Source organism: Piliocolobus tephrosceles, chromosome 17, assembly GCF_002776525.5.
Source record: "Piliocolobus tephrosceles isolate RC106 chromosome 17, ASM277652v3, whole genome shotgun sequence".
NCBI lineage: Eukaryota > Metazoa > Chordata > Mammalia > Primates > Cercopithecidae > Piliocolobus > Piliocolobus tephrosceles.
This window is the reverse complement of record NC_045450.1, coordinates 52,381,819-52,408,550: the sequence shown is the minus strand read 5'-3', so window position 1 is coordinate 52,408,550 and position 26,732 is coordinate 52,381,819. Positions and strand designations below refer to the sequence as shown.

The 26,732-nt window shown below is 44.3% G+C and overlaps 1 protein-coding gene across 3 annotated transcripts in view; it reads right to left on the bottom strand.

Annotated features, from left to right (window-relative positions):
• CTCF (CCCTC-binding factor) overlaps window positions 1-26,732 on the bottom strand; it is a 79,750-nt gene that overhangs the window by 38,708 nt on the left and 14,310 nt on the right. Inside the window, exon 3 of one of the 3 annotated variants that reach the window (XM_023210176.3) lies at window positions 20,570-20,686. The exons of the other annotated variants lie outside the window; for them this stretch is intronic. The gene's annotated coding sequence lies outside the window, so the exon portion shown is untranslated. The remainder of the gene's footprint in view (window positions 1-20,569; window positions 20,687-26,732) is intronic. 3 annotated transcript variants of the gene reach the window in all.

The window sequence follows — 26,732 nt, the reverse complement described above, 5'->3', positions numbered from 1 at the left end:
TGATGGAAAAAAATTCCATCTTGTCTCTGGTGTTAACCTGAAAACTTAAAATGTAAACAGGCATGGCAGGGTGGCTCATGCCTGTAATCCCAGCACTTTGGGAGGCCGAGGTGGGCGGATCACCTGAGGTCAGGAGTTCGAGACCAGCCTGACCAACATGGTGAAACCCCATCTCTACTAAAAGTACAAAAATTAGCCAGGCGTGGTGGCAGCCGCCGACAGTCCCAGCTATTCAGGAGGCTGAGGCAGGAGAATCGCATGAACCTGGGAGGCAGAGATTGCACTGAGCCGAGATTAGGCCACTGCACTCCAGCCTGAGCGACACAGTGAGATTCCACCTCAAAAAAAAAAAAAAAAAGAAAAGAAAAAAATTGCTTGTAAACAACCAAGTCCAACCCAAAAAAGGTCACAGAATTATAAACCAGGTAGAAACAGAAGTGGTACAAAAGATACAAATTGAAACCAACTGTGCTTTCAAAGAGCTGAGCTGACAAGAGTATTGTCTTGCTGAAAAAAACACACGTGGCATAAAGTCCACAAAACAACAGCATCTACTCAGGTCTTAAAGCAATAACTTCTATTTTTAATAGAGAAAAATCAGACACAAAGTAGCAAGCCATCAGCCTCTCAATACACTGCTTAGAAATCTCAGTGCATCCTCGAGGTCAGAAGTTCAAGACCATCCTGGCTAACACGATGAAACCCTGTCTCTACTAGAAATACAAAAACAAAATTAGCCAGGCATGGTGGCAGGTGCCTGTAGGCCCAGCTACTGGGGAGGCTGAGGTGGGAGAATGGCGTGAACCCGAGAGGTGGAGCTTGCAGTGAGCTGAGATTGTGCGACTGCACTCCAGCCTGGGCAACAGAGCGAGACTCTGTCTCAAAAAAAAAAAAAAAAAAACCAGAAAACTCAGTGCATCCCATCAACCAGTGGATCCCTCTTTTTACTTAACTTCTTTTACTTTCTTTCCAGAGGATGGGAGTCTCTCCTCTGAATCAGTAAGTAACCAATAGGCTGGACCAGGTCACTCTCCCCACTCCCTGGGGACTGTGCTTCTAGTTGCCTCTCCCGACACTAGCAGCTCCAATCCATCTCCTCCCTTTCTTTATTGCTTTCAAATACTCAGTTCCTCTTAGCACAAAACATACCCACTCACTCTAATTCCTACATATTTTTCGGCTCTATCCTTGCCTGAGTTGCCCATGCCTTCTAGGTTTTGTCAAATCTTTCTTTGGGGACCAATACCACCACCAAAAATAAGTTTATATCAATCAAAACAGTTTTTACTTACTTACAAGACACAATTTTTTTCCTCCAGATTACAAAAATCACCTAATATTCTGATGCTGTTTTCTCAGCTATTCAATTAAAGGTACATATTTTTTATATATATGAAATCATATTATATATAGAATTTATATACACTTCTATATATGGCTTTGCTCTCCTATCTTAAAAATCTGTCCTTACGACTAGGTGTGATGGTTCAAGCCTGTAATCCCATCACTTTGGGAAGCTGAGGTAGATCACTTGAGCCTAGGAGTTCAAGCCTAGCACGGGCAACATAGGGAGACCCCATCTCTAAAAATAAATTAAAAAAAAACACACATTAGCCAGGCTGGGCATGGTGGCTCACACCTATAATCCCAGGACTTTGGGAGGCTGAGATGGGCAGATCCCTTAAGTCCAGGAGTTCTAGACTAGCTTGGGCAACGTGGTGAAACACCATCTCTACAAAATATAGCCAGGCATGGTGGTGCATGCCTGTAGCCCCAGCTACTTGGGAAGCTGAAGCAGGAGGATCATTTCAGCCCAGGATGCAGAGGTTGCAGTGACCTGAGATCACACCATTGAACTCCAACCTGGGCATGAGACCCCCTGTTCCTCAAAAATAAAATAAATCAAAAAATATAATAAATTTAAATATCCGTCCTTATTAAAAAGGACTCAACTCCCTCCTTAGCCCTCTATGGCCCCTTCGTTTGGCCCACAGGTACCATCCATCAAGAACCACCAAAGCCAACCCAAATGCCTTTCCTTCATCCTTAATCTCAGTGTCTCTGGCATGTGACAAGATGAAACTCATCTTCTTCCTTCATAAGCCTCTTTCCTCCCTTAGATCCCTTCCTTTGTCTCTGAGCACTTTTCACCAGCCTCCCTGAGTACACCAAGGCTCTGTAGCCGCCCACTGCACTAGCCTTTTAACTTCCACTGTTTCTACACAGAGGTCTTTCCAATCCATATCTGCAATCCAAGTTTCACTGTCTAAAGGATCTCTCTATTAATGTTGGCTGTCACCTTCAACTCAATGGCACTGGACAGGGAATACAAAGAAACTCCAGTATACCCAATCCATTATTAACCAACTAAATGAGCTTGGCAAAGTGGGTGGGTTAGTCATCCAGACTGCGATATCACCATAAAATGGAGCTCCTAAGACCAGATCCTTATTGCGTTTCTCTGTCATCTAGGTGAAAAACTGAAGCTTAGATAAAAAAAGTTTTATTATTCGGTCAATTTCTGTGTTGAGGATAAACAGGAGGTTCCTCCAGACTGAGGAAGAAATATCCAAGCAATAGGGGATGAGGGGCTAAAAGGAAGGAAAACTGGCATCTTAATGCTTCTCTGCCCCTACTGACTGGTGAGTGTGAGGATGCAAGGGCCCAGGTGCCAACACAGAGACCCCAGAGGCCTGTATCCTTGGGGAGCATGGATCAGCCCTTCCTTCTCTTGCTTCAGCCACTTTTTCTTTTTTTGAGACAGTCTTGCTCTGTCGCCCAGGCTGGAATGCAGTGGCGCGACCTCGGCTCACTGCAACCTCTGCCTCCCAGGTTCAAGCGATTCTCTTGCCTCAGCCTCCTGAGTAGCTAGGACTACAGGCGCGCGCCACCAGGCCCAGCTAGGTTTTATATTTTTAGTAGGGACAAGGTTTCACCATGTTGGCCAGGATGGTCTCAATCTTGTGACCTCATGATCCACTCACCTTGGCCTCCCAAAATGCTGGGATTACAGATGTGAGCCACCGCACCCAGCCAATTTTTTGTATTTTTAGTAGAGATGGGGTTTCATCATGTTAGCCAGGCTGGTCTCGATCTCCTGATCTCGTGATCCGCCCGCCTCGGCCTCTCAAAGTGCTGGAATTACCGGCATGAGCCACCACATCCGGCCGCTTCAGCTACTTCTTAGCTAGCTCTATGTTGCTTAAATCTTGCCCACGTAAAACTCCCCTCAACCCCATTGCACGATTTAGTATCTGTCATCTCTTTTTTCCTACCACGCTCAACTTTACACTTGCTGTCTCTAATTCTTTACTTACTTTCCACTCACCAGTTTGGTTTCTGCTCCCCAATACTCTACGAAGCTGCTCTAAGGCCAGCAATGGCCTTTAATTGGTAAATCCGCCGAGGCTTTTCTGTCCTTATCTGACTTGACCTGTCTGTGGAATTCAGCATTCTAGTCTAGGCTTTATCCCAGAATTATGCCAGACCATCAGAAAGCTGGGTATACTTGGGCCACATGGCCTTATCCCCTACAGAATTGCTTTTACCGAGTTTCACTTTGGCATCATGCCTTAGCTTACACTAAAGGACATGTGGGAGAAATTGCACTGGGAGTTAAATACCTAGAAAAGCTTTTCTTCAAGGGAATTTTTTTTCTTTCATTGTGAAACCTAAGTAACAGGATCATATTGCCATTTTTTTAGCTGGCTACATCTTGATTAATTTTTTGCCTCTCAAACTATGTAATACTAACTTTCTGGCCGGGCGTGGTGGCTCAAGCCTGTAATCCCAGCACTTTGGGAGGCGGAGACGGGCGGATCACGAGGTCAGGAGATCGAGACCACCCTGGCTAATATGGTGAAACCCCGTCTCTAATAGAAAATACAAAAAACTAGCCGGGCGACGATGCGGGCGCCTGTAGTCCCAGCTACTCGGGAGGCTGAGACAGGAGAATGGCGTGAACCCGGGAGGCGGAGCTTGCAGTGAGCTGAGATCCCGCCACTGCACTCCAGCCTGGGCGGCAGAGCAAGACTCCATCTCAAAAAAAAAAAAAAAAAAAAAAAAATACTAACTTTCTATTATAATTTGTATTTTCTGGTTTATTTGTATCATTTATTATCTGTATTTCCCACATATTTCTTCAAGTTCTTTCTGGAACAAGGTGGGCTATAAACTTGAAAGTGTATATACGTATCTATTCAATAAACAGAAACTACTGAAATGCAGGAAAACATAGAGAAGATAAAAACATACAGGAAAAAGAATAACATGAACTGAAAACATGCAGGGTCTATCTGAAGATTATAAAACGCTTCCATTGGCCAGGTGCAGTGGCTCATGCCTGATTGCTAGGACTTTGAGGGCTGAGGAAAGTGGATTGCTTGAGCACAGCCTGGGCAACACAGTAGGACACCATCTCTACAAAAACTTTTAAAAATTAGTCAGGTGTGATGGTGCATGCCTGTAGTCCCAGTTACCTGGAGGCTAAGCTGGGAGGATCACTTGAGCCCAGGAGGTTAAGGCTACAGTAAGTAGTGATCATGCCTCTGCACTCTGGCTTGGGCAATAAAATGAGACACGGTCTAACGGTCTAAAAAAAACTAAGAAAAACAAAAACAAAAAGAAAACAACCCTTTCCCTCCAGGCCCAAACTCCTCCAGGAGGCATTTAAAAAACCTCACTAAGTAAGGACACTATTATCTATATCCATAAAGCCACATAATTCATATAATGTGGTACTGTTACTACTATAAGCAGACAATTTAAATAGAAGAGAGAATCCAGAAACAAACCCTAGCAAATAAAAAGCTGTCATTTTAAATCAGTAGGGAAAAGAGAAATACCACAAAAAAGGTATCAGAAAAACAGTTAACTATTTGGAAAAAAACTGAGTTATCTTTAATCCATTTGGAATATATCTGTTGTATGAAACAAAGCAGCATTGGCAGGGCCAGGCATGGTGGCTCACGCCAGTAATCCCAGTACTTTAGGAGGCCAAGGCGGGTGGATAACAAGGTCAGAAGTTCAAGATCAGCCTGGCCAACATGGTGAAACCCTGTCTCTACTAAACATACAGAAAATAACCCGGCATAGTGGTGGGTGCCTGTAATCCCAACTACTCAGGAGGCTGAGGCAGAGAATTGCTTGAACCCAGCAGGTGGAGGTTGCAGTGAGCCGAGATCGTGCCACCATACTCCAGCCTGGGTCACAGAGCGAGACTCTGTCTCAGAGAAGAAAAAAAGCATTCGTGGCAAGGTACGGAGACTCACGCCTGTAATCGCAACACTCAGAGGCCAAGGCTGGCAGATCGCTTGAGCCCAGGAGTTTGAGACTGGCCTGGAAAATATGGAGATACTCCATCTCTACTAAAAATACAAAAAGTCAGCTGGGCATGGTGGTGTGCGCCTGTGGTCTCAGCTACTCAGGAGGCTGAGGTGGGAGGATCTCCTGAACCTGGGGAGGCTGAGGCTCCCATGATTGTGCCACTGTACTCCAACCTGTGTGGCAGAGTGAGACCTTGTCTCAAAATGAAACAAAACAAACAAAAACACACATAAAACTTAAAAAAGAAAAAGGTGAACAGCTTTCTAAAAATGAGGAAGGCTTTGTGTTTAGAAGCATAAGTAATAGGAGAAATCAGAGGAAATGACGGAGATTTTAAGCACCATAAAATAAAAAAAAATTCCAGGCCGGGCACAGTGGTTCACACCTGTAATCCCAGCACTTTGGGAGGCCAAGGTCAGGAGTTCAAGATCAGTCTGGCCAACATGGTGAAACCCCATCTCTACTAAAAATACAAAATATTATCCAGGTATGGTGGCATGTGCCTGTAATCCCAGCTACTCAGGGAGGCTGAGCCAGGGGAATTGCTTGAACCAGGGAGGTGGAGGTTGCAGTGAGCCGCGATCATGCCACTGCATTCCAGCCTGGGTGACAGCGAGACTCTGTCTCTAAATAAAATAAAATAAAACAAAATAAAAATAAAATTATATATGACAAAAACATATTGAACAAAAACTAAAAAGAAAATGGCCAATCAGGAAAAAAACATCTGCAACATCTATGACAATGGATTAACTACTTTTTATCACATATATAACTGTAAAATTTACAATGAAAAGATGAACACTGAAAGAAAAAGTTGGGCAAAGGACACAAATAGATGACTGAAAACACACAAATGGCAGATGAATAAAAAACCAAATCTCATTAATAGTAAAAGAAATGCCAATTAAAATAATGTGACAGCATTTGCCTCTGTTAAACTGCTATGGCTGTTTTGAAAGATACTCCCCAGACTGGGCATGGTGGCTCATGCCTGTAATCCCAGCACTTTGGGAGGCCAAGGCGGGTGGATCATGAGGTCAGTAGATCGAGACCATCCTGACCAAGATGGTGAAACTCTGTCTCTACTAAAAATACAAACATTAGCTGGGCGTGGTGGTGTGTGCCTATAGTCCCAGCTACTCAGGAGGCTGAGGCAGGAGAATCACTTGAACCCAGGAAGCGAGGTTGCAGTGAGCCGAGTCTGTGTCACTGCACTCCAGCCTGGCGACAGAGAGAGACTCTGTCTAAAAAAAAAAAAAAAAAAAAAGGAAAAGAAAAAAAAGAAAGATACTCTCCAATGTTGGCCTTGGTGCAGTGAAACCAGCACAATTCTACTGAAGGTAATTGGTAGTGTGAATCAGAGACATTAAAAATAGTGCATTATAATACATAATATGGAGAAAATGTTTGTTCTGTATTTAAAAAGGGAGGGCGGACAGGAGAGGCAGAATGGAATAACTGTTAAGAGTCAGACGTGCATCCCAATTCTGGTTTTTCTAATTAGCAGTGTGATCTGGAGTGAGATATGCTACCTTCTCGCTGCAGTTTTCTTTTCTATAAAATAAGGAAATGGCACCCATTTCACAGGCTATCATAAAAACCCAATGAAACAACACATGCATAGTGCCAGCTGTCATCCTCTGCATCCTTATAGGCCAGCCAAGAAGCCATTCAACATGGTTAACACAACAATATATGCTTTTTCGGTGGCTTAGATTTCTAATTAGATTCATAGAATCTAATCTTATCTGAACCTTTGATAAATTTTCCCCACAAAAATGACTTCTCTGATAAAGTACTGGATTTCTGTGGGATGAAGGTATCATTATCAGTCAGTTGACAGAAGCTGGTGACTAACTAAATCCAGGAATGGAGGAGAAAGAGTAAAAAAGAAACAGAACAAGCCTGGCATGGTGGTTTGTACCTATAGTTCCAGCTACTTGAGAAGCTGAGGCAGGAGGATGGCTTGAGCCCAGGAGTTTGAGGTGAGTCAAAGGAAGGGTGGGGGAGGGTGGTAGGAAGAGACAGAACAGCTTTGCAGGCTGGCCAGTCTTGTTCTGTCCAGAATATTGATGCCACATTAAAATTCCCTGAAATGAGGCTCAAAAATTCCAAAAATTCATGACTGGTGATGCCTACTGAATCAGGTCCAAATTCTCCATCTTAGCTCCCAGAGCTCTGTACAATTTGTTCCCATTCCCTTCCACCCACCCAACCTCACCTTTGACTATTTCCTGCTGGGCATCTTCCGTATCAGTATCTGCTGTCTTGTCCCTTCCCAGCTCAAGTCACTTTCTAAATCAAAGTCATCTCAACCTTGACCAGTGCAAACTGACCACAAGTTTTAACTGTAGCATAATGTTTTACGTGTTTTTCCCCACAGTATTAGCTTTTTAAGGGCAGTAACTATGCCTTTTATTTCTGTAGTCTTATAGCAATGAATACAAAACAGTGTTAGACAAACAGGAATTATCAGTGACTTTGTCAGGTGAAACAGGTATAAATGGTTCCTGCATAGGACAAGAACAGGAAGGGAACATGGAAAAACAAAACAATGTTTATATGCTAAGTGAAAGCCTAAGTATATGAATTTACCTTTATTGCTCTCTTTGCATCACTATTTTTTTAGTGATGCAAAGTTTAGCAACTTTGAAAGACCAAGTTTCATTATGTTGCCCAGGCTGTTCTCAAACCCCTGGGCTCAAGGGATCCTCCCACCTCAGCCCCCACAAAATGCTGGTAATATAGGCATGAGCCACTGCACCTAGCCTGTGTCAATTCTTACACTTTTTTTTTTTTTTTTTGAGACAAGGTCCCACCCTGTCACTCAGGTTGGAGTGCAGTGGCACAATTATGGCTCACTACAGCATTGACATCCTGGGTTCAAGTGATCCTCCCACCTCAGCCTCTCAAGTAGCTGGGACTACAGGCATGTGCCACCATACTTGGCTCATTTTAGTTTACAGAGATGGGGTCTCACTGAATTGCCTAGGCTGGTCTCCTAAGCTCAAGTTATCCTTCCACCTTGGCCCCCTAAAGTGCTGGGATTACAGGCATGAACCACCATGCTCAGTCTGTGTCACTTCTTTTTTTTTTTTTTTTTTTTGAGACGGAGTCTCGCTCTGTCGCCCGGGCTGAAGTGCAGTGGCCGGATCTCAGCTCACTGCAAGCTCCGCCTCCCGGGTTTTACGCCATTCTCCTGCCTCAGCCTCCCGAGTAGCTGGGACTACAGGCACCCGCCACCTCGCCCGGCTAGTTTTTTGTATTTTTCAGTAGAGACGGGGTTTCACCGGGTTAGCCAGAATGGTCTCAATCTCCTGACCTCGTGATCCGCCCGTCTCGGCCTCCCAAAGTGCTGGGATTACAGGCTTGAGCCACCGCGCCCGGCCTGTGTCACTTCTTAATAGAGAAAAATAAAACTTCCCAAAAACACAACTACAGGTTAGATTTTTAAAAATCCTGCCATGTAAAAATGGAGGCTAACTGTGAATACACTAATTTTTGAAGACCTTAAGGTTTAGTAATTTATCACCTATGATTATGACTACATAGCAAACATGTCACACAATTTCCAAAAGAAAACAACCAAAATAACTTTTTTTTATTTTTAGACGGAGTCTCGCTCTTACCCAGGCTGGAGTGCAGTGGCGCGATCTCGGCTCACTGCAAGCTCTGCCTCCCGGGTTCACACTGTTCTCCTGCCTCAGCCTCCTGAGTAGCTGGGACCACAGGCGCCCGTCACCACGCCCAGCTAATTTTTTGTATTTTTAGTAGAGACAGGGTTTCACCGTGTTAGCTAGGATGGTCTCGATCTCCTGACCTCGTGATCCGCCCGCCTCGGCCTCCCAAAGTGCTGGGATTACAGGCGTGAGTCACTGCACCCGGCCCAAAATAACCTTTTATACTCACCACTGTAGAGTTTAGTCAGTTAAGTAGACTGGTTATTATACTAGGAATAATCCATGTGTACTGAGAATAAGACAGTAGAGAAGAATGATTTCCAGCAGTCTATTTTATAACTAAACCCACAACTTTTTAATATACTACTTACTATCCATTATAACGGGCAACTGATGGCTAAAATCCCCAATTTATTTCCTGGGGAGATCAGAAGTCTATCTGCATTCTCTTGGTAAGAAACACATTAGCAGCTCTAAGACCCCATGAACTTTCACAAGCCACAGAAATTCTGAAAGTCAACCTGAAGGGCACCTAACAAATGGCCTAACAGAGATTGACAGCAACCCTCAGACATCATGAGAAGGCAAAGAACACACAGTCACAAAAAAGAATGAAATAATGTCCTTTATAGCAACACAGATGCGGCTGGAGGTCATTATCCTAAGCGAATTAAGGCAGAACAGAAAACCAAATACCTCATGTTCTCACATTTAAGTGGAAGCTACACACTGGGTACACGTGGACATAAACATAACAAAAGACCTTAGGGACTAGGAGGGGGAGGGAGAAAACAGGGTAAGGGCTGAAAAACTAATTATTGGGTACTATGCACATTACCTGGGTGATGAGAACAACTGTACCCCCAAACTTCAGTATCACACAACATACCCACGTACACAAAAAAACTTGGACATGTACCCCAAATCTAAAGTAAAAGCTGAAACTGTAAAAAATTTTAAGAGAACAGAAGATACCTTGCAGCTTTCTCTTTACATGTATAAAATATATATTTAAAATATTAAAATATAAAATATATATACAAATATATAACTATAACATATATTAAAATATAAATATATAGATATAAAATTTATATTTAAAATGTATACATATATATATAATTTTTTTTCCAGACAGAGTTTCACTCTGTCACCCAGGCTGGAATGCAGTGGCGCCATCTTGGCTCACTGCAGCCTCCCGGGTTCAACCGATTCTCCTGCCTCAGCCTCCTGAGTAGCTGGGGCTACAGGTGCATGCCACTGTGCCCGGCTAATTTTTGTATTTTTAGTAGAGATGGGGTTTCACCATGTTGCCAGGCTGGTCTCAAACTCCTGAGCTCAAGTGATCCACCCGCCTCAGCCTCCCAAAGTGCTGGGACTACTGATGTTGAGCCACCACGCCTGACCTCTGTATGTATCTTTTTTTGATACTGTTGTTTTTGAGACAGAGTCTCACTCTGTTGCCCAGGTTGGAGTGCAGTGGCATGATCTCAGCAGTTCACTGCAACTTCCGCCTCCAGGGCTCAAATGATTCTAATGTCTCAGCCTCCCGAGTAGCTGGGACTACAGGCGCATGCCACCTTGCCAACTAATTGTTATATTTTTAGTAGAGACAGGGTTTCACCATATTGGTCAGAATGGTCTCAAACTTCTGAGCTCTGGTGATCCACCTGCCTCAGCCTCCTAAATTGCTGGGATTACAGGCATGAGCCACCGTGCCTGGCCTTATTTATTTATTTTTTTAAGACAGATTCTTGCTCTGCCACCCAGGCTGGAGTGCAGTGGCACAATCCCAGCCACTGCAACCTCCGCCTCCAGGGTTCAAGCAATTCTCCTGCCTCAGCCTTCCGAGCAGCTGGGCTTACAGGCGTGCACCACTATGCCCAGCAAATTTTTGTGTTTTTAGTAGAGAGAGGGTTTCACTATGTTGGCCAGGCTGGTCTCAAACTCCTGAACTCAGGTGATCTGCATGCCTTGCCCTCCCAAAGTTCTGCGATTACAAGTGTGAGCCACAGTGGTCAGTCAATATATCTTTAAATTAGAAAAATGCTGACTGAAAAGCTTAGTCTGATATTCTGACTATAGAGAATGTTAAATGACGTTAGGACAGGGAGGGAAAAAAAGCAATTATAAGTAATCAGGTCGGGCACAGTGGCTCACACCTATAATCCCAGCACTTGGGGCAGCAGAGCCAAGAGAATCATTTGAACCCAGAAGTTCAAGACCAGACTGAGCAACACAGTGAGACCTTATCGCTACTAAAAATTTTTTAAAAAATTAGCCAGGTATGATGGCATCCATCCATTGTCCCAGTTATTCATGTCCGGCTAATATTTGTATTTTTAGTAGAGACAGCCTTTCGCCATGTTGGCCACGCTAGGCTTGAGCTTCTGACCTTAGGTGATCTACCCGCCTTAGCCTCCCAAAGTGCTGGGATTATAGGTGTGAGCCACCATGCCTGGCTGGCCACTGTGCCTGGCCAATTTTTAAAAGAACAGTTAGGGCTTTTTGTATGTGTGTGTGTGTAGAAATAATTAAAAGGGAAATAAAAATGCTTCTCGTAAGTTAAAAAACAAACAAAAAAAAAAGTTGAGCATTCTAGTATTTTGTTAACAATCTCCCCTCCCATTTGTTAATATTAAAGGATTCAGTATTCTAACAGCTACTTGAAGAAAGCCCACTTAAGCTTTGAATCTAGGAAATATATACTAATAAAATATTTGTAATGGCAACAGTGAAACTAGTATGGGAGGAGCGGAAAAAGGAGTTTCTTTGCTACACAGAATAATAAAGGCTAGACAATAATTCTTTCACCAAAAGGTGGCTGATGCTGCTATAGAGAGGAACTCTCTCTTAAAAAAAAAAAAAAAAAAAAAAAAGGTCCAGCTGGGCGTGGTGGCTCACGCCTGTAATTCCAGCACTTTCGGAGGCCGAGGCGGGTGGATCACGTAGTCAGAAGATCGAGGCCATCCTGGCTAACACTGTGAAACCCCGTCTCTACTAAAAAATACAAAACAAAATTAGCTGGGCATGGTGGCGGGCGCCTGTGGTCCCAGTTACTCGGAAGACTGAGGCAGGAGAATGCCGTGAACCCGGGAGGCGGAGCTTGCAGTGACCCAAGATCGCGCCACTGCACTCCAGCCTGGGCGACAGAGCAGGACTCTGTCTTAAAAAAAGAAAAAAAAAAAAAGGTCTAACTGTTCTTTTTCTTCTTGTTTTTTTTGAGACAGAGTTTCGCTCTTGTTGCCCAGTCTGGAGTGCAATGGCGCCATCTTGGCTCACTGCAATGGTCCCCTCCCGGGTTCAAATGATTCTCCTGTCTCAGCCTCCTGAGTAGCTGGGACTACAGATGCCCACCATCATCCCAGGCTAATTTTTGGATTTTTAGTAGAGATAGGGTTTCACTATGTTGGCCAAGCTGGTCTCGAACTCCTGACCTCAGGTGATCCATCCACCTCGGTCTCCTGAAATGCTGGGATTACAGGTGTGAGCCACCACGTCCCAGCTCTTTTTCAAGTTAATGGAAGAAATGGGGTATTAGGTGTTGAAGTGTCATTTGGGGCTGGAGGCATGGAAGGGAAAGAGTGTACGAGCATATGTACTGGGGACAGTCTTCAATCAGTCCTGTGGCAAAGCTGACTCCCAGATAAGCTTTGTCTTCTACACAGGGTTCAGTTCTTAGGGAGCTCCTTGTCTGGCAGGCAGAAAGAACAAATAGCAGCTATAGAGTGTAATGACTACTATAACAAGGGTTAACATACTTCCTACCACCCTGGCAAAAAGGATGACCTCAGTGGGTGAAGGGCTTTAAGGAGAGGAATTGCTACAGCTGGATATTAAAGGATGAGATGGACTTTGCCTAACTAACTACAGAACAGGTGAAAAGTATATAACAAAAACTTAAATACGTATAGAATTAGACCAATTCTGTGCAGAAGAAATTTAATGTAACTGAGTGGAACTGTATTAAGCCATCTCAATATAATTATTAATCTTTTTTTAAAAGGTGGGGTCTTGCTCTGTCTCCTAGACTGGAATGAGCACAGTGGTACAATCGTAGCTTGCCACAGCCTTGAACTCCTGGGATCAAGTGCTTCTCTTGCCTCAGCCTCCTGGGTAGTTGGGACACTACAGGCACGCACCACTGCACCCTGCTATTTTATTATTATTATTTTGTAGAGGTAGGGTCTTGCTTTGTTGCCCCAGCTGGTCTTGAGCTTCTGGCTTCAAACAATCCTCCTGCCTCAGCCTCCCAACGTGTTGGGATTATAGGCATGAGCCATTACATCCAGGCCTCTTGAGGCTGGGCACGGTGGCTCACACCCGTAATCCCAGCATGTTGGGAGGCCAAGGCCAGTGGATCACTTGAGGTTAGGAGTCTGAGACCAGCCTGGCCAACATGGCAAAACCTTGTCTCTATTAAAAAAATACAAAAATTAGCTGGCTGTGGTGGCGTGTGCCTGTAATCTTAGCTACCTGGGAGGCTGATACATGAGAATCGCTTGAACCCAGGAGGTGGAGGTTGCAGTGAGCTGAGTTCACACTACTGCACTCTAGTCTGGGGTACAGAGTGAGAATCTGTCTCCAAAAAAAAAAAAATTATTTTGATGTGGTTTCAGAGATCATGTTCTAGCCTAGCCCTCTGTTAAGGGTAGCCTGTTTATTTCACTTATTTAACATTTATACATGAAACCAAAGATAATCCTCATCTGTGTTGACCCTGGTGCCATAGTACCAACAGAAGGCTGTCTCCCAAGCACATGCTGTCCTCTCTCTGCTCTCCATAGCCCAAATGACATTTTTGCTGGTGTAGAGTAACCTAAGCTTCACTTCTTGTTCTCCCAATAAGAGACTATGCTAGAGACCACCAGCTCCCTCCTTGCCACACTGCAGACCCATATCCCTGGAAGTAGCTCTGAGTTAGACTGTCTTTGGAGCAGCCCTACAGTCTTTTCATCACTTGGAATATGAGAAAGACTGAGGATCTACAGCAAGTCTATCACCTTGAATAAATATGCTACAAAATAGGAACAAATTACACATACATAACGCAGGATTTACACAACACCTAACAGGTACTTCTATGAATTTTGGACAGATGCTGCCTGAGCAATGATTCCCAAACCTACTCTACTATCAGAATATTCTGAATATTCTACTATCAGAATATTCTGGTGAGCTTTAAAAAATATAGATCCCGGCTGGACGCGGTGGCTCATCCCTGCAATCCCAGCACTTTGGGAGACCAAGACAGGTGAATTACTGGAGGTCAGGAGTTCGAGACCAGCCTGGTCAACATGGTAAAACCCCATCTCTACTAAAAGTACAAAATTAGCCTGGTATGGTGGTGCACACCTGTAATCCCAGGTACTCAGGAGGCTGAGTCAGGAGAATCACTTGAACCTGGGAGGTGGAGGCTGCAGTGAGCCAAGATTGCGCTACTGCATTCCAGCCTGGGTGACTCTGTCTCAAAACAAAACAAACAACAACAACAAAAAACTACAAAGCCTATCTCAAAACTAATATAATCCTCACATAAGCAATAATAGAATGTATGACTCAATGACTAAGTCTTTTGTGTTTTTCCCCTTTTGTGGAGAATGGGGTGTTATGTCGCCCAGGCAGGTCTTGAACTCCTGGGCTCAAGCTATCCTCCTGCCTCTGCCTCCCTAAGTGCTGGTATCACAGACATGAGCCACTGTGCCTGGCAGAGTAAGCCTTGAAGTTTCACTTCTATTGTGGGTACAACCAATATTTAACACAATCTCTAGGTAGTAAGGACAATCTCTAGGCATGGAAGAAGGGAAAAAAAAAAAAGCTGCAGAAATGGGCACACATGATAGGGTGAACTGTCGTGGTTTTTATTTTTATAAATAAAAATATCTCTGTAACCCAGGACTCACTCATGAAGGTTACTTAGGAAAACCAAGACAACTTTTATTTGGTAAAGGGGTTCGCCTGTAAAGTTAACATTAAATCAGAAGCTAACAGTTTAAATACAACAATGGACACTTGTACCAAATACCAACGTGGTAATAATAAATAGCAATATAATGTCTTCGACAACAATCAAGAAAGTTATTGGCTGGGCAGGGTGGCTCACGCCTACCATCCCAGCACTGCAGGATGCCAAGGCAGGAGGATTGCTTGCGCCCAGAATTTTGAGGCTGCAGCAAGCTGTGATCATGCCAGCCTGAGCAACAGAGCGAGACTCTGTCTCAAAAAAAAAGAAAAAGAAACAAAAAAATTTTAACAGTTACCCCCCTCAAATGACATATTTAGCAAGTAGCAGGCCAGGCACAGTGGCTCACACCTGTAATCCCAAGAGATGGGGACCAGCCTAAGCAACATGGCAAAATCTCATCTCTACAAAAAGATACAAAAACTAGTCAAGCATGGATGGTGCGGGCCTGCAGTCCCAGCTACAGTCCCAGCTACTCAGGAGGCGGAGGTGGGAGGACTGCAGGTGCCCAGGAGCCAGAGGTTGCAGTGAGCTGAGATTGAGCCACTGCACTCCAGCCTGGACAAGAAAGTGAGACTCTGTCTCAAAAAACAAAACAAAACAACAAAAGAGTATAGCAGCATAGAATATGGATAATAAAGTATTACTGAATAGCTACGAAGAATAAAAGAGGCTGAAAAAACAAAAAAGATATACATGTAGAAGTTTAAACAACAAAAGAAACAAAATATTGCTTCGTTTGTTTTTTTCGAGACACAGTCTGGAACCTCCACTTCCCAGGGGGTTCAAGCAATTCTTGTACCTCAGCCTCCCTAGTAGCTGGAGCTGGGACTACAGGGGCCATGCCCAGGAAATTTTTTGTTTGTTTGTTTTTGAGACGGAGTCTCACTCTGTCACCCAGGCTGGAGTGCAGTGGCATGATCTCGGCTCACTGTAACCTCCGCCTCCCGGGTTCAAGCAATTCTCTGCCTCAGCCTCCTGAGTAGCTAGGATTACAGGCACTCAACACCATGCCCGGCTAATTTTGTTGTATTTTTAGTAGAGACAGGACTTCACCATCTTGGCCAGGCTGGTCTCAAACTCCTGACCTTGTGATCCACCTGCCTCGGCCTTCCAAAGTGCTGGGATTACAGGCATTAGCCACCACGCCCAGCCTAATTTTTGTACTTTTGGTAGAAATGGGGTTTTGCAATGTTGGCCAGACTGTTGTAAAACTCCTGGCCTCAAGTGATCCACCTGCCTCGGCCTCCCAAAGTGCTGGAATTATAGGTGTAAGCCACCGCACCCAGCCTCAAAATGTTACTTTGAACCAAGATGATTAAAACAAATAATTTGTCAATTTGGTTACTTCTTAGAAATACTGAAACAAACATGTATAGGAAACAAAAAAATGCGGACAATACCATAACCAAGAAATTGCATAGGGATAGGGTGGGGGGCAGGGAGGGTTATATATTTATATATACCCGAAAGACACAATAAAGACAGGAAGAAACAAATACTTTGTTGGACAGGGAAAAAAAATTACAAACCAAGAGTCACTATTATTTTATACTCTCAACATAACCTTAAAAATTATTAAATAGGAGTAGAAAGGTATGAGATAGAAAAGTTCTGCGTCATACCTCTGTAAATGTAAAATATCTTCTACCTGCTTTATAATATGTGATAGTGACCATGCTAGTCCAGAGATTTGTTATATTAGAGTTTATTTAAGCAAATAAACAAAAAGTAGTGGTTGGAATAATTAAAAATTTTCAGTGGTCTAAGTGCACTGTATTAAAAACAGAAGTGCTGGCCGGGTGTGGTGGCTCAAGCCTGAAATCCCAGCACTTTGGGAGGCCGAGACAGGCGGATTACGAGGTCAGGAGATCAAGACCATCCTGGCTAACACAGTGAAACCCCATCTCTACTAAAAAATACAAAAAACTAGCTGAGCGAGGTGGCGGGCGCCTGTAGTCCCAGCTACTTGGGATGCTGAGGCAGGAGAATGGCATGAACCCGGGAGGCGGAGCTTGCAGTGAGCAGTGAGCTGAGATCTGGCCACTGCACTCCAGCCTGGGCGAGAGCGAGACTCCGTCTCAAAAAAAAAAAACAAACAGAAGTGTTAACCAATATCGCCTCTAAGGATGTTCTGTTCTTATCACACAAAGATGATTGAAGAATTCTGAAAAATCCTGGGTTAAGAAGAAGATGAGTAAGCTCAAAATCTTATTAGATACTGAACTTTAATATTATCGTCAGTCAGAGCCTAGTAATGCATTGCTGCAAACGTTGGCAAACTTTTTTAAAGTTGGTAACATTACTGCTCTTGTCTGAAAAATACACACTGAAGACATGTATAAATCAGGCACAGTGGCTCACGCCTGTAATCCCAGCACTTTGGGAGGCCAAGGCGGGTGGATCACCTGAGGTCAGGAGTTCGAGACAAGCCTGACCAACGTGGTGAAACCCCGTCTCTACTAAATACAAAAAATTAGCCGGGTGTGGTGGCACATGCCTGTAGTCCCAGCTACTTGGGAGGCTGAGGCAGGAGAATTGCTTGAACTTGGCAGGCGGAGATTGCAGTAAGTCGAGACTGTGCCATTGTACTCAAGCCTGGGCAATACGAGCGAAACTCTGTCTAAAAAATAAAGGACATGTATACTACACCCAAGAGCAGTAATGTACAGCCTCTACATTGTTTTTCTAGAGATACACATTGATGAATGTTTTTCTGTCAAAAGAGATTTTAAAAATGAATGTATAAAATAATTAGCTACAGAACCAAAAGCAGCAGGAAATTCTGGGAAACACAAAGACTATTCAGAGCCAGTCTAGGAAAGAACAAAAAAGGCATAAGCACTTGTCCTACATCCATGACCTTAGGTGAATCACTTTGCCTCTTAGTTTTCTTATCTGTAAAATAAAGGGATTGACTTAAATTTTCTTTTGGCTTTAATATCCTACAGTTTTTTAGGTTATCAATTTGTGTAATACTTATAGGTTAGAAGGGAACCAGTATCACCACTTTACAGTTTTTTTAAAAAAAAGAAGACTTTTTTTTTTTTTTTTTTGAGACGGAGTCTCGCTCTGTGGCCCAGGCTGGAGTGCAGTGGCCAGATCTCAGCTCGGCTCACTGCAAGCTCCGCCTTCCGGTTCACGCCATTCTCCTGCCTCAGCCTCCCAAGTAGCTGGGACTAGAGGTGCCCACCACCTCGCCTGGCTAGTTTTTTGTATTTTTAATAGAGACGGGGTTTCACCATGTTAGCCAGGATGGTCTTGATCTCCTGACCTCGTGATCCGCCCGCCTCGGCCTCCCAAAGTGTTGGGATTACAGGCTTGAGCCACCGCGCCCGGCGTTTTTTTTTTTTTTTTTGAGAAGGAGTTTCGTTCGTCATCCAGGCTGGAGTGCAATGGCGCGATCTCAGCCCACTGCAACCTCCACCTCCCGAGTTCAAGCAAGTCTCCTGCCTCAGTCTCCCAAGTAGTTGGGATTACAGGCACCCACCACCAAAACCAGCTGATTTTTGTATTTTTAGCAGAGACTGAGTTTCGTCATGTTGCCCAAGCTGGTCTTGAACTCCTGAACTCAAGCGATCTGTTTACCTCAGCCTCCCAAAGTGCTGGGATTATAGGCGTGAGCCACCATGTCTGGTCAATGCTCATATTTTAGAAATAATTCAATTAATGAGGAATAGGTAGAAACAACGTACAAAAAGTTAGGGCAAACAAGGACTGCTATGCCCAAAAGAATTGTTCCGAAAACTAAAGCATGTACACATGCCACTTAACATCCAACAACAAAGTTCCTACTAATTTGAAGTTAACAAAAGTATTTTTTTTGGGGGGGGGGGGGAGGAGTCTTGCTCTGTCGCCCAGGCTGGAGTGCAGTGGCGCAATTCTCGGCTCACTGCAAGCTCCGTTCATGCCATTCTCCTGCCTCAGCCTCCCCAGTAGCTGGGACTACAGGTGCCTGCCACCACGCCCAGCTAATTTTTTGTTTTAGTAGAGATGGGGTTTCACCACGTTAGCCAGGATGGTCTTGATCTCCTGACCTTGTGATCCGCCCGCTTTGGCCTCCCAAGGTGCTGGGATTACAGGCATGAGCCACCGCGCCTGGCCAACAAAAGATATCTAACAGAGGCTGGGTGCGGTGGTTCACACTTGTAACCCCAGCACTTTGGGAAGCTGAGACAGGTGGATGAACTGAGGTCAGGAGTTCAACATCAGCCCAGTCAACATGACAAAACAAAAATCAGTGCTGGGCGCTATGGCTCACAGCTGTAATCCCAGCACTTTCGGAGGCCGAAGTGGGTGTATCACCTGTGGTCAGGAATTCTAGACCAGCCTGGCCAACGTGGTATAACCTCATCTCTACTAAAAGTACAAAATTAGCTGGGCGTGGTGGTGCACGCCTGTAATCCCGGCTACTCCGGAGGCTGAGGCAGGAGAATCACTTGAACCCGGGAGGTGGAGGTTGCAGTGAGCCAAGAAGGTGCCACCACACTCCAGACTGGGCAAAAGAGGAAAAGTCTGTCTCAAATAAATAAATAAAATAAAATAAGCCAGGCCTGGTGGAGCATGTCTGTAATCCCAGCTACTCAGGAGACTAAGGCACAAGAATCACTTGAACCCAGGAGGCACAGGTAGCAGTGAGCCTAGATCATGCCACTGCACTCCAGCATGGGTGATGGAGACTGTCTCAAAAAAAAAAAAAAAAAAAAAGATATCTAACAGGAAAAATGTTCATAACACGCAGCAAGGTTACAAAGGAGGATGTAGAATAGGATTCCAACCTAATTAAAAATAAGTAAGGCCTGGTGCGGTCGCTCATGCCTATAATCCCAGCACTTTGGGAGGCCGAGGTGGGTGGATCACCTGAGGTCAGGAGTTCTAGACCAGCCTGGCCAACATGGTGAATCCCCATCTCTACTTTAAAAAAAAAAAAAAAAAAATTAGCCTGGAGTGGTGGCAGGCTCCTCTACTAAAAGTACAAAATTAGCCGGGTGTGGTGGTGCACACCTGTAATCCCAGCTACTCCAGAGGCCGAGGCAGAAGAATCACTTGAACCCGGGAGGCAGAGGTTGCAGTGAGCTGAGATCACGCCACTGCACTCCAGCCTGGGGGACAAAAGCGAGACTTTATCTCAAAAATAACAAATAATAAATAAGTAAATAAATAAAATATAAATAAATAATTAATTAAAAAACTAAGCTGGCTGTGCTGGCTGACATCTGTAATCCCAACACCTTGGATGGCCTGTGGGGGGGACTGCTTGAGGCCAGGAGTTCAAGGCCAGCCTGGGCAACACAAGACTCCAAGACTCCGTCTCAAAAAAAACATCTTTTGTTACTTAATTAGTAGGAACTTTGTTGCTGGATGTCTTTACAAAAAAAATTAGTTGGGCCTGGTGATACTCACCCTACACTCCTAGCTACCCAGGAGCTTGAGGCCACAGGATCGCTTAAGGCCAGGAGTTCAAGGTTATAGTGAGCTATGATCACACCACAGTACTCTAGCCTGGGCAACAGAGCGAGACTCTGTCTCTAACTTAATTAATTTAAAATAATCATCATAATTTAACGAACTAGACAAACAGCAATCCCAATTATCTCACCTTAAGTCAGGACAGCATTACATCTTGCTTGGACCAATGAAATGGCCTTCTAACCAGTTTCCCTGCTTCCTCTCTTGCTCCATTACCCACCATTTTTCACACAGTGGCCACGGATTTCTAAAATATAAATCCATTATCAGCAAGAAGACCTCCCTTCTGAAACCACCATGCTGAAAACTCTTAAAAGTCCAAACTCTTTCACATGGCCTACCACGTGCTTCAGGGCCCTATCAGCAGATCTGCATCCAGTCTGATATACTCTCCTCTAATCACACTGAACTGCTTTCAGTAGCCAGAACATTCTAGGTCTTTCCTTTCCTGCCTCTGGGCCTTTGTACATGCCATTCCCTCTTCTAGGAGTATACAAGCAATTCAATTTCTGTGAACTTTATGTTTACACTAGTACACGAGTCTAAAGATGTGTATGTAAGAAGGTTATCTACTACTAGGTATTTTTCTCTAATGGCAAAAGATTGAAAACAGGCCGGGAATGGTGGCTCATACCTGTAATCCCAGCACTTCAGGAGGCCTGGGCAGTTGGGAGGCTGAAGCAGGTGGATCACCTGAGGTCAGGAGTTCGAGGCCAGCCTGGCCAACGTGGCAAAAACCTGTCCCTACTAAAAATACAAAAATTAGCTGGGCATGGTGGCATGTGCCACCATGCCCAGCTAATCGGGAGGCTGAGACAGAACTGGTTCAACCTGGGAGGGGTGGGTTGCAGTGAGCCAAGATCATACCACTGCACACCAGCCTAGGCGACAGAGCAAGACTCCATCTCCAAAAAAAAACAAAATTGAAAACAACTCAAACGTCTAAACGAGTATAGTAAGCTACTATTTGTGCTTTTTTATTTCTTATTTTTATTATTTATTTATTTTTGAGACAGAGTTTCACTCTTGTTGCACAGGCTGGAGTGCAATGGCACAATCTTAGCTCACTGCAACCTCCACCTCCCAGGTTCAAGTGATTCTCCTGCCTCAGCCTCCTGAGTAGCTGAGATTACAGGCGCATGCCACCATGCTCAGCTACTTTTTGTATTTTTAGTAGAGACGGGGTTTCACCATGTTGGGGTCAGGCTGGTCTTGAACTCCTGACTTCAGGTGATCCACTCATCTTGGCCTCCCAAAGTGCTGGGATTATAGGTGTGAGCCACCACGCACGGCCTTTTATTTTTATTTATTTATTTTTGAGACAAAGTCTTGCTCTTGTCCCCCAGGCTGGAGTGCAATTGCGCGATTTCAGCTCACTGCAACCTCCGCTTCCCAGGTTCAAGTGATTCTCCTGCCTCGGCCTCCTGAGTAGCTGGGATACAGGCGCCTGTCACCATGCCCGGCTAATTTGTGTATTTTCAGTAGAGACAGGGTTTCACCATGTTGGCCAGGCTGGTCTCGAACTCCTGACCTCAGGTGATCCACCCACCTCGGCCTCCCAAAGTACTGGGACTACAAGCGTGAGACACCACGCTCAGCCTATTTGTGCTTTTTCAAAAAGATACATAAACTTGGCCAGGCACATTGGCTCATGCTTGTAATCCAGGCAATCTGGGAGGCCGAGGTGGGTGAAACACATGAGGCCAAGAGTTCAAGACCGGCCTGGCCAACATGGTGAAATCCTGTCTCTACTAAAACCACAAAAATAAGCTGGGCATGGCCGCATATGTCTGTAATCCCAGCTACCTGGGAGGCTGAGGCACAAGAATCACTTCAACTCAGGAGGTAGAGGTTGCAGTAAGCCAAGATCACACCTCTCACTCCAGCCTGGGCAACAGTGAAAACTCTGTCTCGGGAAAAAACAAAACAAAAAAAAAAAAAAACAAAAAAACAAGATACATAAACTCATATGTTTGAATATATGCAGAATTTTCTCTTGATGGATACATGAAAAATTGGTATTTATTGCCTCTGAGGAAGAAAACAGAGTTCAGAGGTGGGACTGAGGATTACTTTTCATTATTAACATTTTGTACTGTTTGAAGTATTTCTCCCTCATGTTCTTACATTAAATCTGGTGGTTACAGAAAATTTGCATAGCACAATTATATTTTGTTTAAAAAGTTGTATTGGCTGGGCGCGGTGGCTCACGCCTGTAATCCCAGCACTTTGGGAGGTCGAGACGGGCAGATCATGAGGTCAGGAGATCGAGACCATCCTGGCTAACACGGTGAAACCCCGTCTCTACTAAAATACAAAAAAAAAATTAGCCGGGTGTGGTGGTGGGCGCCTGTAGTCCCAGCTACTCGGGAGGCCAAGGGAGGAGAATGGCATGAACCCAGGAGGCAGAGCTTGCAGTGAGCCGAGATTGTGCCACTGGACTCCAGTCTGGGTGACAGAGCAAGACTCTGTCTCAAAACAAAACAAAACAAAAAAGTTGTATTATATGTACATGCCTGCTAATAAAAGCACAAAGTCAACAAACCAGATTATTAACAATTTTCAGCTCTGGGGAAACAAAGTTAAAGGATTCTTTAGGTTCTAATGTAATTCTACAATCATTAGACTCTTCTAAAGAATGAAACTAAACATTACTTCAGTAATATTTTTAAAAAGTTTAAGACCACCTTTAAGTGAGGAACACTGCAAGAACTGCCTCTGCAACCTCAATCCTCTCTAACAGTTGGGCGGATGCAGCAGCTTCCTCCTGCCTTACTCTCCTCCTGGCTGCACTTCTGTAACTGTTCCAGTGGGCCTCTCGATTCCACTCAAGAAGTCTAGACATTACTGCCCAGTAAACTAGGCAAAAACACCTTTTATCATTTCATTATCTTTTTTTTTGAGATGGAGCCTCACTCTATCGTACAGGCTGAAGTGAGGTGGTGCAAAATCAGCTCACTGCAAGCTCCGCCTCACGGGTTCACGCCATTCTCCCGCCTCAGCCTCCCGAGTAGCTGGGACTACAGGCGCCCGCCATCACGCCTGGCTAATTTTTGTCTTTTCAGTAGAGACGGGGTTTCACCGTGTTAGCCAGGATGGTCTCGATCTCCTAACCTCATAATCTGCCCACCTCAGCCTCCCAAAGTGCTGGGATTACAGGTGTAAGACACTACACCCAGCCCATTACAGGTGTGAGACACTACACCCGGCCCATTTCATTATCTTTATCAGAAAGTTTCAGTGCTACTTCCTACTGTACTGCATTCCCTTTTCCTTTAGAAATTACGCATACAGACAACAGGAAAAGCTTAAAGAAACCTACCTATAGATTTTATATACACATTCTGGCGTATATCCAAATCCGTAGTCCCCTCCCCAATATATACACATACTTACTCTCGCATGAGATCATACTATACATATTGTTGATATCTGCTTTCTTCTGTACTTTTTTTCAAATATCTTGCCATTTCAACATATTTTTTATACATAATGACTACACAACATTCTATTATAGGGATGTACCATAATTTAACCAGTCCCCTATTGTTAAATATTGTTATAGCCAGATTTTGGTAATTCTGCTTTAATCTAATTTAAGAAAAGAAAAAAACTTATTTGCATTAAAAAATTACACAAACTATACAAAACCAACAAAAAGTGACCCCCAAACCAAACTACTCTCACACTACTAGTTTTGACTGATTATTTCCATGTCTATTTAGTCTTTTGCCCTGGTCATTATTCAACCAGTTACTTATTGAGCTTCTGCTATATGCCAGGTTTTAGTTCGGGATTTTCTTTACTTCTATTCCATAATAATTAATTTTTTGGTACTATGCTATTAAAAAACCTCTCTCATAAGCATTTTGCTGGTTAACAGTCCTCCTTTTTTTTTTTTTTTTTTTTTTTAAGGCAGAGTCTCACTCTATCACTCAGGCTGGAGTGCATGAAGCCTCAATCTCCTGGGCTCAGGTGATCCTCCCATCTCAGCCTCCCAAGTAGCTGAGACTACAGGTGTGCACCACCACACCTGGCTACATTTTTTTTTTTTTTTTTAACAGACAAGGTCTCACTAAGTTGCCCAGGCTGGCATTCATCTTTTTAAATGGGTTAGGGTTTTATATCCCTCGCAACATGCAATGTGACCTTGTTCTCTTACCCACTTCTCCACTGCTCCACAGATTTTCTGATAAATCTAACCCATTTTCCTCTGGCACAATATTTCTGTTTAGTTTATTAACATCTGTATTATCTGGTGGTCATCGAAGTTCAGTTTAATGCAAAATATATACAATAACCAACTTGGCCTGTTGCAGTAGCTCACGCTTGTAATCCCCAGCACTTTGGGAGGCCGAGGTGGGTGGATCACCTGAAGTCAGGAGTTTGAGACCAGCCCGGCCAATACAGCAAAACCCTGTATCTACTAAAAATACAAAAATTAGCTGGGCATAGTGGTGCACGCCTGTAGTCCCAGCTACTCAGGAGGCTGAGACAGGAGAATCGGTTGAATCCAGGAAGCGGAGGTTGCAGTGAGCCGAGATCGCACCATTGCACTCCAGCCTGGCGACACAGCGCGACTCCATCTCAAAAATAAAGAGGAAAGGGAAGCCCAAGGAAGTCAGCTCTAATAGACTTGCCTGAGGCCATATAGCTATTAAGCTGCATGGCCAGGACTTGGTGTCCTAATAGGATTAAAATCAAATTTATGTTTCTTTTGCATTTCCTGTTACACCCAGATCAGGGCCTCTTCTTTAGAAAGTCTTTCCTACTATCTTTCCCAAACTCGGGTAACTGACAATCTCTCCCTACACCCTGAACACTTTTTTTTTCTGGGAGACTGAGTTCCGCTCTTTCACCCAGGCTGGAGGGCAATGGCACAATATTGGCTCACTGCAACCTCCGCCTCCCGGATTCAAGGGATTCTCCCACCTCAGCCTCCTGAGTAGCTGGGATTACAGGTGCCCGCCACCACACCCAGCTAATTTTTGTATTTTTAGTAGAGACAGGGTTTCACCATGTTGGCCAGGCTGGTCTCGAACTACTGACCTCAGGTGATCCACCCGCCTCGACCTCCCGAAGTACTGGGATTACAGGTGTGAGCCATCACGCCCAGCCCACCCCGGACACACTTTTATCAGAGCACCAATGACACTTATATACAGATCTCCTGCCCACTCTACCTAAGATCCTCAGGAGAAGGTTCCTTTTCTTATTCATCTTTGAAACCCTAGCACCTAGTGTAGTACCTGGCACAGAGTAGAAAGCCATGTGTTCAAGTATAAAATGAGCACATTACAAGTGTTTCATAAATATTACAGATGCAGGACAGGCACATCTGGGTTGATCCAATTCACATCATTTCAGAGAAAGTCACATTTCAGTATATTCAGAATCAACTAGGTTCAAATACAAAACCCATATCCAAAGAACAGGCACTATCAATATAGAAAATGTGTTTTTTCTTTTTTTCTTTTAAAGACAGAGTTTTGCTCTGCCACCCAGGCTGGAATGAAGTGGTGCAATCTCGGCTCACTGCAACCTTCACCTCCTGGATTCAAGCAATTCTTGTGCCTCAGCCACCTGAGTAGCTGGGATCACAGCATGAGCCACCACACCAAGCTAATTTTTGTATTTTCAGTAGAGACAAGGTTTTGCAATGTTGTCCAGGCTGGTCTCGAATTCCTGTCCTTAACTGATTTACCTGCCTCAGCCTCCCAAAGTGCTGGGATTATAGGCATGAGCCACCATGTCCAGCCTCAGAAAACTTAATTCTTACTTATTTGTTTATCGAGACAGGGTCTTACTCTGTCACCCAGGCTGAAAAGAAGTGGTGGGACCATGGCTCACTGCAACCTTGACCTCCTGAGCTCAGCCAATCCTACTGCCTCAGCCTCCTGAATAGCTAGGATTACAGGCATGCACCAGGACGCGTGACTAAAGAAAATGCAAATTCTTTTTTTTACCTCTACCCACAAGGACATATGGAGAAAATGTAATTCTTAAATGCCACTTACATTAAGAGCAGTATGTTAATAACAATACTGGGCCGGGCGTGGTGGCTCACACCTGTAATACCAGCACTTTGGGAGGCCGAGGTGGGCAGATCACGAGGTCAGGAGATTGAGACCACCGTGAAACCCCATCTCTACTAAAAATACAAAAAATTAGCTGGGTGTGGTGGCGAGCGCCTGTAATCCCAGCTACTCAGGAGGCTGAAGCAGGAGAATGGTGTGAACCCGGGGGGTGGAGCTTGCAGTGAGCCAAGATCGCACCACTGCACTCCAGCCTGG